Raw genomic sequence first — 19051 nt, 5'->3', positions numbered from 1 at the left:
TTTCATATGTTCATTTTTCAATAGGGAGATAAGTTGCCTATTGTTTTTCAAAAGCAGGATGATCAGCAAGAGAATCCATAAGTCACTCAATGGACCTCATTGATTAGAAAGAATTCAACTGAGTTTAGATTTTCAGACTTCATAGATTGTTTCATTCACCCAGTTGCACAGCTTCTCAACAGTCAAAGTGAACCCTGCATCTCAGTGATCAAGTTAGAAAAGGAGACCGGTATCTTTACTAGAACTACATGGAGATCAGAGTATATGGTTGTGAATTAGCTTTGTTAGCACCTGAGTTGAATGTCAGGCTGAATAATACAATTCTAGGGTAACCACAAACCACGCTTAACCAAGTAGCTAGCCCTACTAGGCCAAGAGAGGGCTCTCTCTGTAAGGATCTCAGCCAAAATGACTGGATCAAGAAACTGTTATTAGGCTAGCTATAGTAGAACAGGGTTTTGATTTGATTTTTTTAAGGGTTTTGTTGGATCTGAAAGAGCCAAACAGTTAGGGCAAGGAAATTAGGTCAAAATTGTAGGGTGTTCAATGGAGCAAGGTAGGCACAATGATCAGAACCTTAGGGTTTGATGGATGAGGTGAAAAGACAGATGAGGAGCTAGAAAGAGCACGTAAACCACATGGATTCTTCCTCTCAGACTTGTATACATTCACATAAAGGCAATGAAATGATGAAATGGAGTCAATAATACATTCTAACACATCAATACAAAAGAAAAATTGAACTAAGCATCATACCACATGGATCCCAAAGAAATAGTTGCAACGTTTCATTAATCTACTGCTGAAATTGGCATGAAATGATGTCTACTTAAAGCATAAGCATCCAATTGAGTCGAACCCACACAATGATTAAGGAAAAGCATCATATAGACCCCAAACAACTCATCCTAAGCTCAGGGGGGTCAAATCCATGAGAAGAGTAGTTTCTTCTAACAAGATCTAAACTGCTAATAAGAAAATAGGGTGGTCAAAGTGACTCATCCCTAACCCAAACAAACTGATACATTACACCTCATGAACTAGTTTTACCTAATGGCTCTACCCTAGTAAGCTCTAGAAGAAACATAATTACATTCAACTAATCAATTACAAGGATAAAATCATGATTTACCAAGGTGAAAGTGAAAACTGGGACAAAACAGAGAAAAATTGGACAATCTGTCAAAAGCGCAGAACCAATGCCAAGCATGCCCTTCAAATTCAGCTGTACTTTTGGAGGCCTTCCCGATGTCCAAATTGGGACCACAATATCTTGTTGGAAAGATCTACCAGTCTAATTTTCAGAAGATCTTGAATTTTTGTATTTGGAGCTAATTTTCCCTATCAAACATCAATCCTCCCAACACTACTCAACACGCAGTGCGCAAGCCAAAAAGAGGGGCAGAAAGGTCATTTTTTGAGGGTTTTTGGCCCTTTTGGGCAACCACTTTTGCTCCAAAACCTTAGAAAATGCACAGGGTGCATGTAATCATCACTTTGAATCCACAAATTCTGACCTTTTCCTCATTAGATACCCCAAAAAAGAGCACAGTGCCTATGGTTTCACGTTTGCCTTCAATAGCTATGCAAAAAATGGACTGAAAAACACAACAACTTCCTTCAAACTCAAAAATGATCCATCATGCCCAAAAATTTGTTTTATAAATAATCAAATATTAGAGGCATGTAGGGATGCCTCTGCAAGCATGTCAAGTCTCCTCCTCTCCTCTTGCTTCATCAATTTGTCAATTTTCTCATGAGCTCTTCTGAGCTTGCTCCTTGCCACTTGGTTTCTCCTTGCATAATACTTGGCCATCTTCCTTTGCAACTCAACATCTCTGTTTACTTTTTCCAAGAGGTTCTCCAAGTGTGTGTTCAGTTTCTCAAGCCAAGACTCTCTTTTTTCAGCTATCTCCTTGACCAATTGCTCATTTAGAGTGAGTTACTCCTCAAATTATGCCTGTTTTTGTCTCTCAAGCTCTAAGGCCTTTTTCAATCCTCTTGTTCTTGGCCTTTTTATTTGTCCCTATTCATCATCTGACTCTCCATAATCTCCATAAACCTTATGAAGCTGAAATTTGTCTTTCTCAGCTTCCCTTTTTGCCTTGATGTACTTGATTTGCATCAACTCCTGCTTAACTTCTAGTTGCTTGCTCTCTTGCTCATAAAAGGAGATAACATGTTGGGATCTTTGTAAATTAACCTCAAGCTCCCTGATTTTGGCATCCTTTGATCTCAAGGTAGCTTGAGAAGATTTTTTTCCCTCCTCATCACTAGAGTACACAAGGAGAAACTCATATTCAGTGTCATGCTCTTCATGTTGTTGTTTGACCTTTGCTTCCTCTACCATTTTCTCCTTTCCTTTAACCTGTAATGTTGATGACGAAGGCAAGGCCCCTCCCACCTTTCATGGGGTAAACACCTACCTCTTTCCCCTCTAATAGGTGAAAGAAAATGGCTACAAACTGTTCCTCTGTGGTATACTACTCTAACCATGCTCAGTGTGTACATCATGTCCCTCACTATCATCATGCTCGTCATGTCCCTCATCAATGTCATCATCTATAGTGGGTGAATGAATGACTACATGAAATGGTGATGTAGATGGTGTGGAGGTGTTTGGTGAAGAATGACCTATTGAGGATGAGTGATAAGTAGGTTGTGGTGGATGAGAAGAAGTAGATGGGTGAGTGAAGGATGATGGAGGAATGTGGGGAGCTGGCTGAGTAGGTGGTACATTGAATATTTCATTAGCTATGAAGGCCTCCTAAGTAATACCTAGTTGATCTATGTGATGGAGGACTATCATTTTGATAAGAGAATGATGGAAAATACTATGCATCTGATGAGCTAGGTCCCTTTTTTTAGCAATATATGTCATCTTGTCAATACTCCTAAAAAGGTAATATGGAAAATTGAGCATTCTTACCCTGGTAAAGTGCATGAGAAGCCTGATGTGGTATGAGTATAGTAGGGAAAACCTACCCTCACATGTGAAATACCTCATGATGATCTTCATCAATGGCACATACTTGTCCAAAAGATAAGAGAAAGGGAAAATTCTCTTCTTATCATTTTTGAACCTTGTTTTAAGATATGGCTCATAAAAACTATGATGCATATTTTTATGATTGAACCATTTCTCTCCTGCATTTGGAATTCTAGTGGCCTGTGATATGATGGCTAAAGATATAGTGAATGTGACCCTGGCTAAACTGACCTAGTTGTTTTGCAAATAGAGGATTAACTGCTTGGTTAACTATTGATGAAAATTCACCGTCTCAACCCTTTGGAGAAATTGTAAACAACCCATGTGCCTAAAACATGATACTACAAGTGGTGATGCCATAAGTTCTGTTGTATGAGTGAGTTCAAATCTAATAATTCTCCATCCTTTCTTGGTTGGCCTCCTAGGCTATCTTTCCCTTTCTTCCGAACTACTGTATTCTGCCATGCTTTATACGTGAAAACTTGAGGAACTAATATATATGCCAAGATGAGTGAAGCAGTGAGGAGGTGGAGTGAAATATAGTCAGGATGATAGGAAGGTGAAAAAATATAAGAAGTAATATAAATCTAATCAAAGAGGTGATTTTGGAAGCATGCAAGAGAGCTTTTCTTAGTGTTTTAAAATTTAGGGTGTCAATTCACTTAATTGATGGATAAAAAGAGATATCGAGCCACTTACCTATTGTATGAAGGTAGTTGAAGTTCTGTGGCTTTGAGAAAATGAAGGATTTGCTGTTTTGGTGTTCCTAGGGTTTTCTAGGCTCCTCTGGCCAAACATGTAGCAGCAAGTGCCAGTACGCATCGTCCTCACAAAGCACACCCTTCACCCTACACATGTGCAGAACCATTGAATTTTACTCAGGCTCGGACTGGCAAACACGCCCATGATCCTACAACTGCATAGTGACTTCTCCCAGTGTGCAACACCCTCAACAAATGCGCCTTTCTGATTTTTCCCTCCTTCATTCAATCTCCTCTTTACCAAGTGTTAACACTCAGGTTGTCCCTAAGCTCCTTAAGGGATACGGCCGAGGTAACCACAAACCAATCTTTGGACTGCAGGTCCTAGCCTACCTGCAATCAGAGAGGTCTCTCTCTCTATATGATTTAGCTTTGTTGAGGATGATTTTAGGCTAGTTATGGACTTCTTTGGGTTTTGTTTAAGTTTTGGTGGGATGATTGATGTTTTCAAGTAGGGAGGCATGCATAGTGTGAGAGGTTGAAACCATTGGGCATGGAGTCATGGAGTAGGGTTACTGGTGCGTTTTCTTGGTCACAAGAGGAATATAGAGCAGGATAGCTACACATGAAACAACATTCAAGCTAAAAAGGATGAAATTAAGGCTAAGGAATGAAAGGCAACTAAGAATCTCTCATTCAGCTTAACAAAGGGAAGGTGAGTGAACTATATCTAGGAGCAGTCAAGAATTCCTAAATAACAGTCATACACGAATGAAATAGAGAAAATATGAGCCATGAGGAATTCATATTTATGCCTAAATCAGAAGAAAACATATAGAAGTCACAGAAATTGAGCATAGAGTGCAGCCAAGCAAATTCTAAGCTAATCTTTCTTTCTGTAACTTAGATGGTGATATATGTATGATATAAACATATATGAATTGAAAACAGAGGTAAGAAACACTTATTGGGCCATGTAGCAGTGCAAGAATTCTATATTTCACTCTTCAGCCATTAAGAACACAACAGATAGTCCATCCTCCAAGCTTTTCAGCAGTATTTGATTATAGAAATTCTCAAACATACAGTGCGAGTCTCTAATGAAGCAAATCGATCAACCAACCCTTTTCACAATACGGAGGGTGGTATAAATAGAGAAAATATCTAAAAATATGTACAAATACAGATCTAATGGTAGATCTGGAGAAATGAATGATTCTAACCTAACATCTATTGAAATAAATGCTAAAAATATCTCTATGAGCTGCGCTGGAGGCAACAGCCATAAGAATGAATTAATAAGGGTCCTTTGCTGCAATGCGCTGGCAATTTTGTCATAACTACGCCTTGAATACTGAAGTGCTGCCCATATGTGTCTTCATACACTGCTTCTGCAATATCTGGGCTTTAAATCCTTTTATCAGCACCTCTCAAGTGGTTCTGTTGCTGCAAAGTGGCTTTAATGCTCATAACTGTGATCTAGCGGGCTTTGATGGCTTTAAATTCCATCACTGATACTCTTTGACTTTGCTGGGGCTCTTTTATATTCCTTTGATGTGGCTTTATGATTTCCACTGATATTTTTTGATCTGATACACTTTTCGGCGCTCTGATACTCTTTAAACTAAATCGGGCCGCCTTTCTCCGACAATTCTGTTGTCTTTGGAAAGCTTATCGGCGCTTGGCTGATCAAAACACTGCTAAAAGGGATGAATCAATGCAAAAATGGTGGAGATCTGGCATTGATGGCTTGCCGAGGTAAAAACCTACAAATTTCGAGCAACTCGGGCCTGGAGCGATCCAAGAATGATGGGAAAATGAACTGCTACCCTTTAAACTGAAATGCGCGCGAGTGCGAACCGAAAAACAAGTGAAAATAGCCTTTTCCCTTATAATAGGCAAAAATGCCTTTAAACGTGAAATTTTTCGAAAATTGGGCGCTGAGTGATCACTGTAGCTAAGAACAAATCCAGGCCATTGGATCGCGCGAAGGAAGATCCAACGGCTGGCGCTAAATCGGCGATCGGCGGTTCAGCGGACCCCCAAACTATAATACCTCCGATGAGCGATGAAGCCTGCGGACCCGACGGGCTTATAGGTTCTTCGTTTATGGATTTAGGGTCCGGCCCATCGGCGAACCCTTATTGGTGGATTTACAATGAAAATGGGTCAGCGGACGCGAAACCCTTTCAAGTATTCTTTATAATTTTTCGGCTCCGGCCAGTCGGAGCCATATATGGGGGCGCTGCAATATCATCGGGGCCATCAATCCGAGGGCCCGATCCAACGGCTCCGGATGAATCAGAGCATCGACGATCGGGGGGAACGGGGTGCGCGGCAATACAATGCAAGCGATGCGATAATATATATGTATGCGATGCGATAGAAATATCGCAATCGGCGGATGGGCGGGGCATAATATGGTGCATGGAAGATTTGCGACCGCCGATCGCCGAATTCAGATCGGCAGGGGGGAAACCATCAGAGGTATGTTTATATACAAGGGACAGCACTGTTAATGCCACCTCCGATAGCGAAATCGCATCGGAGGGGGAGGGAAGCAATCAGAGGGGAGCTCTAATGACTTAGAAGCCTTTCATTTGATTGGGGGAGGAATATATATGATCGGAGAGGGATTCTTGAGGCCTCGGAAGGGGTCCGATAACCAAAAAAAAAGGGATTTTAAGCCTTGGAAGGATTCCAAAGGCACTTGAGAGGAATTTTACGTGCTTTGAGAAGGGTTTAAGGCCAAAAAGGGGTTTATGCCTTGGAAAAGGTAAAACAAGGCCCAAAGATGGATTTTATACATTTGGAGGGGGATTTTATGCATAGGAATGAGTCCTAATGCATTTGGAAGATGGTTTGAGAGGCAAGATGAGGGTTCTTACTAAGTTTCAGGAAAACTTAGTAATTCCCAAGCACACTTATGGTTATTTTTCAACCAGAGGGAGGGGATATGTACATAGGGGAGCTATTTAGCATATTTTTAGTAGGGGAAAGGGAAATAGATAGGGAGTTACATAGTATAGTTAGAAATTAATATGAGAATGATAAGAAAGCGCTAAGTTTAGAGATCCTTAGGCTTTAAAGGGAAATAAGACTTATAGAGGAAATGTAAGCATTCCCAAGTAAAGCAGAACTTTACTTAGGCAAATGATATGAAAAATGATGAAACTAAGAGATGTCAAGCAGATCTTGACCTCTTTGGGGAAGTTAGTGAGTGATTTGGGGAAGAGGAAGAAGGGGAGGTTAGACACGCCTCGCTTGAGCTGATCCAAATGGAAAACTGCCTCATACTTGTGGTCTGAATAGATTTGACACTTGAGAATATGAAATGGATCACAAATGATCATTCAGCCACCACAAAACTACCTACCCAGCCTACTTACCTAGCATTTTATCTTTTGTTTGGTTTGGGTGCACTTGAACTTGCAAACCCAGCTTTACAACTTTTCTTTTTGCTGACCTCCTATATAAATCAATCCTCACTCCTTCCGGGGCTCAGATTAAGCTAATGAGTGCCCAAGATTCTCTACCTATCTACAAATCTGCCAAGATTAAACAGTTTGGACAGATATTCATTCTTTATATTCTAAAATAAGAAATTGAATCCTAGGGAGGCCAAGATTAAGCTGTTTGGCCTTCCTTTAACTGAAAATTATTCAAAAATAGAATAACTCATAAAAATTGGAATACAACAGTGGCATTTAGACTAGCACACTTTCATGGCCTCTTCTTTGGCCTCTTTTTGGAAATATAGAACCTTGCAGCATGAAAAGATGACATATTTGGCACTTTCAACTGTCAATCATGAAATATGAACAACTATTGCAATAGGAGGCTAACAGTAGCTCCACTTGGGGATGGCTTTTCCTTGTGAAAAGCCAAGAACAGCAGGTCAGACTGCCTTGATCTTCTATTGTTGTTGTAGATTAAAACTTCCCCTTTGTTGGCTGTTAAATGATTGAAACTTTGAAACCTGAACACTGCATTCTCATAAACTGAATTTTTATACAATAACAGCACTGCCTATTTTCTTCTGCGTACTCTATCATTACATGCACCTCTGCCTGAGAACCTGCCTTTGAAATAAACACAAAATAGGGAACAAAATTGGAGCACTTACCTTGATTCCGTCTTGAAAAAGGGTGCTGATGTAAACTGAAAATCTTCCTTTATTTTTGATACTATTGACTGAAAAACTATAAGCTATAAAATAGCTTCTTTTTAACTGAATCGCTGTGATATGACAACGCTGATCTTGTTGTCTTTTGAGTGTTTTGTGCATGTTCAAAATTGGCTGAACCCTTCTTTGGAATCCGATTGAAAACAGGGATAGAAATGGGGCATTTTCTTTTGAAATTAATTCAAAGAACAGAGACTCGAATGCTGCATTCTATTGGTCCTTCTCTTCAAAACTGTGCTGCGCTACCCTCTTGAGAATAATGCTATGACAGAGCCTTAAAAGGGTGGACTTTGCGTTACCTCCGCCTTTAAAAATTTGTTGTTGCTCCTCTAACAATCGGACTACTATACAAAAATAGAAACAAAGCGCCGATATATACAAACATTTATGTACAACTATATACCGAGAGATGTGTTGTCTCTCATTACGAGGGATCATGATAATGCTTCAGCATACAGCCATTTACAGGGCCTTCTTCAACTGCGTTGCCATCTGTGGTCTTCAAAAAATATGTGTTGTTGCCCTGAACAGCAGAGATAACAAACGGGCCTTTCCATAGAAAATCGAATTTTGCATGTTTTCCCTTGTCTTCCCTTTGTGAGTCCCACTTTAGGAATTTGTTGCCAACACAGAAATCCTCAGCTTTAGTCCTTCCGTCAAATATTTTCTTTAGCTTGTCTTGCAAAATCTGAGCTCTGTTGTAAACTTGCTCTCTGATTTGCTGAAGATGAATGGTCTGATTAATTCTTCGTTGAATATCATTTGGTTCGGCTTGAATTTCCTGTAGCAGCTTAATAACAGGAATGCCCAAAGAAGATGGAAATCTGGCCTCCATACCATATACTAGCTCATAAGGGCTCATCCCAATGGATCTCTTGGTTGACAGTCTGTCTGCCCATAGGGCATTAACAAGCTTTTTGTGCCAATTTTTCTTGTTCTCCTCTAAGATCTTCTTGATAATATTAATGAGACTTTTATTGGAGGATTCGGCCAAGCCATTGCCTTGAGGGTAATAGGTTGTAGAGTGGCCTAAGGTGATGTGAAATTTATGGCAAAAATTGATCATTTTTTTGGATTTGAAGGAAGCGGCGTTGTTTGTAATGATCTTCTCAGGACAGTCAAATCTGGACAGAATGTTGGATTCAAGGAATTGGATAATGGTAGAGTCATTGGCCTGCCTACATGGGATGGCTTCAATCCACTTGGTGAAATAGTTTGTGGCTGTGAGAATCCACTTGTGCTGGCCTGAGGAAGAGGGATGGATTTCTCCAATGAAGTCAAGACCCCATTGTTGAAAAGGCTTTTCGGTTGAGATGGGCTTAAGGGGCAAGGGCAGCAGCTTTCTTTTGCCTTCAAAGGTTTGGCATTTGTGACATGAAACAACAAACTTTTTGACATCTGCAAATAGAGAGGGCCAATAGAAACTAGCCCTTAAAATATTATCAGCAGTAGACTTCCAATATAAGTGCCCTCCACAGTCACCTGCATGGAATTCTTTCATAACATTGTCAGTTTCATTCATGGTTAAACAATTAAGCAATATGCCTTCATGATTCTTCCAAAACAGGGCACCATCTAAGACACAAAACTTGGAAGCTTTCATCTTTAAAAATCTCTTTTTGGTCCTGGACAATCCTGGGGGAGCAAACAGGTTTAACAATATATAACAAATATCAGCATACCATGGGGATTGCAAGAAGGTTTCACTGATCTGTGGAGTCGCCAACTCCGGTTCATTGTCCAGTTGGTTAATGTCTAAGGCTTGAAAATTTGTTTTGGACATCAGTTTGGCTAAACCTTGTCCCTTTATGAGCTTGGTGGGTTTTATCTCAATATCATACTCAAGGATGTTAGCGATCCACTTGCCTCTTTTGCCTTCTAATCCCTCTTGAGATAATATGTCTTTTACAACATCATTTGGGACATAGGAAATCACATGTGAATATAGAATGTAAACTCAGAAATCTTTGATTGCTTTAACAAGGGCATAGGCCTGCTTCTCCATGATGTGATACTTTAAGGGTGCATCTCTAAGGGCTCGGCTGAAAAATGCAATTGGCTTTTCATTTCCCTGGTCATCCTTTTTCAAAAGGACAACAGCTATGGAATGTTCAGATGCAAATGAAAAAATGATGAAATCTTTCTCAAATTGTGGACCTGTGAGGACAGGGGCTTGGGTCAAGGCAGCTTTGATACTCTCAAAGGCTTGCTTGGTTTCAAGAGACCATTTTACCTTGGCATCCTTTTTTAACATGTTGCTTAACAGTCTTATCAGCTCGGCTAGATTTGGGATAAATCTCCTTAGTAAATTGATCTTTCCAAGGAATGCTTGCAACTCTTTTATGTTTCTTGGATATGGGATTTGAAGGATGGCTTGAATTCTTTCAGGATCAATTCTAATCCCATCTTTTGAAATGATATGGCTTAGTAATTTGCCTTCTTCAAGGCCAAATAAAGACTTCTTGGGGTTCAAGGAAATGCCATATTTCCTACATGTTAGGAACACTTGTCTCAATTGTTTTAGGTGCTCTTGATCAGATTTGGAGAAAGGGGTGAGGTCATCAAGATAGACAACCAAGAAATCATGGATTTCCTTGGCAAATGCAATGTCCATGGCGCTTTGAAAGGTAGCACCAGCGTTTTTAAGGCCGAAAGGCATTTTCACATATTTAAATGTTCCCCACGGTGTTGTAAAGGTTGTCTTGTCTTGGTCATCCAGGTGAACAAGTATTTGATTGAAACCTGAAAAGCCATCTAGCAAAGAGATTATAGATGACCCCACTACTCTTTGTAGGATGTGGTCCATCTTTGGCAATGGGTAGTGGTCTTTAAGGGAGACTTGGTTTAAGTTTCTCAAATCTACACAAAGCCTAATCTCACCTGTTTTCTTTCTTGTGGGAACAAGATTGGATACCTATTCAGAAAATCTGATGGGTGCTATTATGCTAGCCTCAAACATTCTTTTCACTTCCTTCTCAATCAAAGGGAGAAGCACAGGATTGATTCTCCTTAGTTTCTGTTTGAAGGGCTTTTGATTTGACTTTAAGGGAATGATATGTTGAATAACATAGGTGTCATAGGACTTGAGATCCTCATAACTCCATGCAAACACATCTTGAAACTCTTTGAACAAATCCACATACTTTGGTTTTTGATCAGGTGGCAGATTTTTGGACAATTTAATCATTTTGGGCTTCTCTGCTGTCCCAAAGTTGTATTCTTCTATGGCAATGTTTAAGGGCTGCATCTTAGGCTTTTTGGGGACATCATTAGCATCAAACATATCTTCTAATGGAGTGAGGCCAGCAGGTAGAAAGTTGTCCTTTAAATCAACGATTTCGACCTCTGTTTTGGCTATTTCCTCCAAATGCATCTGTTTCAGCTCTTCTATGTTTGTTTTGTCAAAAATAGTTGGGTGTAGGATTTGTTTTGCTGTTACAGCCTGCTGATTTTCGCTTAGTTGCTGTTGGGAATCATCCATGGCATCCATATCAATGTTTATATTTGAAAACTCTTGCTGCAAAGTAAGGAAATTGCTTATTTGTGCATCATTTTCAAATACTTGCCAATCTTTGATATTGTTAGGGACAACAGGCCTATGCTTTATCTCAGCGGTAAAGTGGTGATTGGGCTCAAAGGGCAGCTTCCAAGTACTAGCAAAAGTAGCTAGACTATGAGCATGCATGTTATGGCTTCTAGAAATCTTAGCAAGCTTGGATTCAGTGAAGGAATTGAGTATTTCTGTGGCAGCAGACCTATAGGCTCTTAGCCTATTGTCATTGGTAACAAAGTTGCCTTTCATTTGTTGTATGATTAAATCAGAGTCACCTAGAATGGACACTTTTGCAGCTCCTAGAGCTTTGAGCAGTTTAAGGCCTAAAAGGAGAGCCTCATACTCTGCCATGTTGTTGGTGCATTTGAAGTTTAGTCTGTAAGCATGACCCTCTACATGGTTGTTATGTGTATTGTGAATCCATATTCCTGCCCCTACTCCTAGCTTATTAACAGAACCATCAAACTCTAAATACCATGTGATTTCTTGCTTGTGGCCAGTATTAAGAGTTTCAGTCATTTTTGAAGTGCGCAGATTTGAATTTTCTATTTGTGGAGGTTCTTCTTGTATGCTGGTTGCACTAATTGTTTTAACAGTTTCACGAGTATGGGCAACCGACTCTTGATTGATGCATGTTTCTTGTTCTAAAGGCAAAGGCTTCTCATCAGTGGGAGGGCAGCTATCATTATTGAACAATATAAAGGAATCCATATCAGAATGGATTGAGTAAATTGGAAAGTTTTGGGGCTTTTCCTCACTACTTACCACATATTTCATAAGTGTTTCCCTATACAGTCTCTTTGGTTGCCCAAAGACTGAAATAGTGGCATAAGAGAGGTCTAGTTGGAGAGATCCTTGGAGTTTTCCTCCCCATGATCTTGATAAGAGCATGCCATACTTTGGTGGAATGTCAGCAACCACCACGTCCATTAGGATTGTTTTGTTAGGATATTGGACTAAAGACACACATAAGTCTTTAATTAAGCCTAAACACTTGACCTGACTTGAGTCAAAGAGAATAGATCTTTGTAGGGTCTTGTGACATCAAGGTTTAGCTTCTCCATAACTGCTTTGGGCATAAGATTGTGCGATGCTCCTAAATCGAACATAGCATTAGGCAACACTTTATCATGTATATGCGGGCTTACATAAAAGGGCAAAACAGCTCCATATGTTGATTTTCCATTAACTTCTGGACCGAACAGCAGCTTAGGCTGATCATCAAGAACATTCACATCATCCTTGTTCTCTGGGATTTGCAGCGATCTTTCGATATGCTGTCTGTAGATGTCATGTTTAGCAAGTTCAAATAAAGGGACGGATATCTTAAGTTTACCAATCTCTGCTTCTAAATAGAATGTTTTTTCGGACTGAGTTTTGGTATTGTGAGTGACAGCTTTTCCTTTTTCGACTGTGTTATCAACTGTTTTCTTTTGATTATCAGAATCATCTTGAGGTAATTCTGTCTCGGGAAGGCTTTTAGGAGTGCTATTTATAGTTTCTTTTAAGGAGGAGGATACCAAAGGATGACTATTGGAGGGCTTCGTGTCTGGTGTGTTTGTTATATCCTCTATTGTGAGTTCTTTCGAATCTGGGACTGTTTGTTTAGTCGGTTCTGTGGAAGCAGCCTTGTCCTTAATCTTCTTGAGCTGCTTTGATTCCTTCTGTTTGATGGGCTCAAGCATATCAATTGTTCTAGTTCTCAGTTTATATTGTTTGCGCACTTCATACATAGCCAAATCGTATCCTTGCTTGAAGTCAAAAGACTCGCGAGACTGAGTCTGAAATTTATTAAAGTCATGCTCATCTTGGTCTTGTTGGGTGTGAACGCAGTCTTCTTGCGTTAAATAAACTTCCCGTTCACTCTTTAAACCCATCAGATTTATATGAGTGTCTTCCATGGGCTCACTAGATGTAGATGCTTCTGTATAGTTTTCTTGGAAAGGAGGCCTTATATCATGGTCTGGGCTAGACCTACCAGCGTTTGTGTTCTGAGTTTTCCTGAAATTTGGGTTCCTTATGGTATTGGGTTGTTGTCCTTCCCATGATGATTTCCTCTCAACACTCTCTACTCTGTCTCCCAGCCTGCGCATGACACTGATAATAGCATCTAGCTTTTGATCTAACGCTTAGGGTTCCTCTTTAAAGGTGGTTCTTCTCTCGGCTCTCGCTCTATTTCTTTTGGCAATTAAGTTTGCCTCCACACTAATAGCTACATTCTGCATGTCTGCTAGGATTTGAGGGGCTCTTTCCCTTAATTGATAAGCCATGTCAGTATCAAAACCATCAGGGAATTTATACAAAGCTAGATCAGGTGGAGGTCTGAGGTTCTGTGGGATTGCATTATAAACATTATTAAATCTTGCACAATAGTCCAAGACAGCCTCTTGAGGGCCTCTTTTGATGGTATCATATTTAGCTAGAATGTGCAGTGGATCTTTCCTTTTCTCCCATCTGTTAAGAAATGTCTAGTAAAGGGCCTCTAGGTTAGCTATGGAATTTGCAGCAAGGCCTCTAAACCAGGGCCTTACATCTCCTGTTAAACTTTGGACAAAAATCTTCATTCTTACACTATCATCATCTATCTTGTAGTTCTCAAAATAGTCTTGCATCTTCTTGGTATGTTGCAGGGATGTGCAAGAACCAGTACCATCAAAATATGTGATTTTGGTCTGATAATCCTGAGGCATAGCCCCGGGATTTGTAGACAGCTGTAAAGGTGCATATCTATTCGCCATATTCACAGGGATAAGTGGAACAACAGGGATAAATGGAATGGCTGGAACAACTGTAATAACAGTGGTAGTATGTGCGGTGAATGGAGGTGTGGAAAAGGTGGTTGGAGAGGTGGATGATGAACTAGGGGAAGTAGGGTTTGAATGAAATAAAACTTTGACAGGGGTTGGAACACAACTTGGGTGAACTATTTCAGGACTAGAATCAGCAAAATCCTCTTTTTGCTCTAGTTTCTCGAGGTTTCTTGGGATTAAATTCGGATTTTCAAAAGCAGCTGGGGGACTTGGGTCTGGGTTAGACCTTGTATGGCGCTGCTTTTTCTTTGGAGCCAGCATCTTTACTGTTTTTTGGGGATTTTTCTAAGAATATATGGGTTAGAAAGAAACTTTTGAAGGTTTGGTTCTTTCCCAGCGGAGCTTTCCAACTTGATTTGTGAAATTATCTGAGGATTGTCCCTAGTGGAGTCGCCATTATGTTAACACTCAGGTTGTCCCTAAGCTCCTTAAGGGATACGGCCGAGGTAACCACAAACCAATCTTTGGACTGCAGGTCCTAGCCTACCTGCAATCAGAGAGGGCTCTCTCTTTATGATTTAGCTTTGTTGAGGATGATTTTAGGCTAGTTATGGACTTCTTTGGGTTTTGTTTAAGTTTTGGTGGGATTATTGATGTTTTCAAGTAGGGAGGCATGCATAGTGTGAGAGGTTCAAACCATTGGGCATGGAGTCATGGAGTAGGGCTGCTGGTACGTTTTCTTGGTCACAAGAGGAATATAGAGCAGGATAGCTACAAATGAAACAACATTCAAGCTAAAAAGGATGAAATGAAGGCTAAGGAATGAAAGGCAACTAAGAATCTCTCATTCAACTTGACAGAGGGAAGGTGAGTGAACTATATCTAGGAGCAGTCAAGAATTCCTAAATAACAGTCATACACGAATGAAATAGAGAAAATATGAGCCATGAGGAATTCATATTTATGCCTAAATCAGAAGAAAACATATAGAAGTCACAGAAACTGAGCATAGAGTGTAGCCAAGCAAATTCTAAGCTAATCTTTCTTTCTGTAACTTAGATGGTGATATATGTATGATATAAACATATATGAATTGAAAATAGAGGTAAGAAACACTTATTGGGCCATGTAGCAGCGCAAGAATTCTATGTTTCACTCTTCAACCATTAAGAACACAACAGACAGTCCATCCTCCAAGCTTTTCAGCAGTCTTTGATTATAGAAATTCTCAAACATACAGTGCGAGTCTTTAATGAAGAAAATCGATCAACCAACCCTTTTCACAATACAGAGGGTGGTATAAATAGAGAAAATATCTAAAAATATGTACAAATACAGATCTGATGGCAGATCTAGAGAAATGAATGCTTCTAACCTAACATCTATTGAAATAAATGCTAAAAATATCTTTATAAGCTGCGCTGGAGGCAACATCCATAAGAATGAATTAATAAGGGTCCTTTGCTGCAATGCGCTGGCAATTTTGTCATAATTGCGCCTTGAATACTTAAGCGCTGCCCATATGTGTCTTCATACACTGCTTCTACAATATCTGGGCTTTAAATCCTTTTATCAGCACCTCTCAAGCAGTTTTGTTGCTGCAAAGTGGCTTTAATGCTCATAACTGTGATCTGGCAGGCTTTGATGGCTTTAAATTCCATCACTGATACTCTTTGACTTTGCTGGGGCTCTTTAATATTCCTTTGATGTGGCTTTATGATTTCCATTGATATTTTTCGATCTGATACACTTTTCGGTGCTCTGATACTCTTTAAACTGAATCGGGCCGCCTTTCTCCCACTGATACACTTTGTCGCTGGAAAATCGCCCCTGCCTGCCACATTTGGCATAAAAGAAACGCTGTTGGGCATTCTTCTGTCTTTGGAAAGCTTATCGTCGCTTGGCAGATCAAAACACTGCTAAAAGTGATGAATCAATGCAAAAATGGTGGAGATCTGGCATTGATGGCTTGCTAAGGTAAAAACCTGCAAATTTCGAGCAACTCGGGCCTGGAGCGATCCAAGAATGATGGGAAAATGAACTGCTGCCCTTTAAACTGAAACGATCCGAAAAACAAGTAAAAATATATTTTTCCCTTATAATAGGCAAAAATGCCTTTAAACGTGAAATTTTGCGAAAATTGGGCACTGGGCGATCACTGTAGCTAAGAACAAATCCGGGCCGTTGGATCGCGCGAAGGCAGATCCAACGGCTAGCGCTAAATCAGCGATCGGCGGACCCCCAAACTGTAATACCTTCGATGAGCGATGAAGCCTGCGGACCCAATGGGGTTATAGGTTCTTCGTTTATGGATTTCGGGTCCGGCCCATCGGTGAACCCTTATCGGTGGATTTACAATGAAAACGGGTCAGCGGACCCGAAACCCTTTCAATTGTTCTTTATAATTTTTCAGCTCCAGCCAGTCGGAGCCATATAAGGGGGTGCTGCGATATCATCGGGGCCGTTGATCCGAGGGCCCAATCCAATGGCTCCAGATGAATCGGAGCATCGGCGATCGGGGGGAACGGGGTGCGCGACAATACAATGCAAGCGATGTGATAATATATATGTATGCGATGCGATAGAAATATCGCAATCGGCGGATGGGTGGGGTGTAATATGGTGCATGGAAGATTTGCGACCGCCGATCGCCGAATTCGGATTGGCAGGGGGGAAACCATCGGAGGTATGTTTATATACAAGGGACAACACTGTTAATGCCACCTCCGACAGCGAAATCACATCGGAGGGGGAGGGAAGCAATCAGAGGGGAGCTCTAATGACTTAGAAGCCTTTCATTTGATCGGGGGAGGAATATATATGATCAGAGAGGGATTCTTGAGGCCTTAGAAGGGGTCCGATAACCAAAAATAAAGCGATTTTATGCCTTGGAAGGATTCCAAAGGAACTTGAGAGGAATTTTACGTGCTTTGAGAAGGGTTTAAGGCCAAAAAGGGGTTTATGCCTTGGAAAAGGTAAAACAAGGCCCAAAGATGGATTTTATACATTTGGAGGGGGATTTTATGCATAGGAATGAGTCCTAATGCATTTCGAAGATGGTTTGAGAGGCAAGATGAGGGTTCTTACTAAGTTTCAGGCAAACTTAGTAATTCCCAAGCACACTTATGGTTATTTTTCAACCAGAGGGAGGGGATATGTACATAGGGGAGCTATTTAGCATATTTTTAGTAGGGGAAAGGGAAATAGATAGGGAGTTACATAGTATAGTTAGAAATTAATATGAGAATGATAAGAAAGCACTAAGTTTAGAGATCCTTAGACTTTAAAGGGAAATAAGACTTATAGAGGAAATGTAAGCATTCCCAAGTAAAGCAGACCTTTACTTAGGCAAATGATATGAAAAATGATGAAACTAAGAGATCTCAAGCAGATCTTGACCTCTTTGGGGAAGCTAGTGAGTGATTTGGGGAAGAGGAAGAAGGGGAGGTTAGACACGCCTCGCTTGAACTGATCCAAATGGAAAACTGCCTCATACTTGTGGTCTGAATAGATTTGACACTTGAAAATATGAAATGGATCACAAATGATCATTCAACCACCACAAAACTACCTACCCGGCCTACATACCTAGCATTTTATCTTCTGTTTGGTTTGGGTGCACTTGAACTTGTAAACCCAGCTTTACAACTTTTCTTTTTGTTGGCCTCCTATCTAAATCAATCCTCATTCCTTCCGGGGCTCAGATTAAGCTGATGAGCGCCCAAGATTCTCTACCTATCTACAAATCTGCCAAGATTAAACAGTTTGGACAGATATTCATTCTCTATATTCTAAAACAAGAAATTGAAAGCTAGGGAGGCCAAGATTAAGCTGTTTGGCCTTCCCTTAACTGAAAATTCTTCAAAAATAGAATAACTCATCAAAATTGGAATACAGCAGTGGCATTTAGACTATCACACTTTCATGGCCTCTTCTTTGGCCTCTTTTTGGAAATATGGAACCTTGCAGCATGAAAAGATGACATATTTGGCACTTTCAATTGTCAATCATGAAATATGAACACCTATTGCAATAGGAGGCTAACACCAAGGATAGCTTAGGGTGAAAAAGAACTAATGAATTTTGAAAAATGCCTTTGAAAATTTTATATAAAGAATGATTTTGATTTTTTTATAGAAAAAACCCACTTTATAATGTTTGTTTGGAACTTTTATTTTGTTTTCAAATCTCTGTCTAATGTTTCTCTTTCTTTGTCTCTTTTCAAGTGGATGATACTTTGATTGAGCTGATTTCTTCAATGGCTCATTTCTCGCAAGAAGGAGAAATGCCTGGGAAGCTTATGGAAACAATTATTACACAAAATGACTTGAATTACATCAAAAAATATGAATCAACTAAAATACTCAAGTTTCATCTCAAAAACATGTTTTTGAGATGAAAATTACATCAGCAAAATAAGATTTTCGTACAATAACCATGACTTAGTAGCAATCACTCTTTATTTATTGGTCTTTCTCATATCTTTGCTGCCCTTTATTTACATTTGAAACTATGCTTTTGAACTTGGAAGTGGACCCTACGACCTAATGAAAAGACCTTTGAAACGAACCCTAAGACCTAATGAAAAGACCTTGGAAATGAACCCTAAGACCTAATGAAAAGACCTTGGAAATTATTCCTGGAAACATAACTGCCTTGACTGTAAAAATAACATAACTAAAACCATAACTAAAAACAACATGGAAATGGGTCAACAAATCTACCTCATGAGGGAAAATTTGATTTTCTGAGAAGAAAACAACAATCAGTGGACCATTTTGGCACGACCTAGTGGAATGATAAAAAAATCAGTATGAGACACCTAAAATGAAAATGCAAAGAGTAGATTTGTTCCCTGATGGATGTACGCAT

Source organism: Pinus tabuliformis, chromosome 3_2 (genome assembly GCF_031772625.1).
Source record: "Pinus tabuliformis cultivar Carrire ecotype Pingquan chromosome 3_2, CPIR1, whole genome shotgun sequence".
Lineage (NCBI taxonomy): Eukaryota > Viridiplantae > Streptophyta > Pinopsida > Pinales > Pinaceae > Pinus > Pinus tabuliformis.
This window is presented reverse-complemented; position numbering follows the sequence as displayed.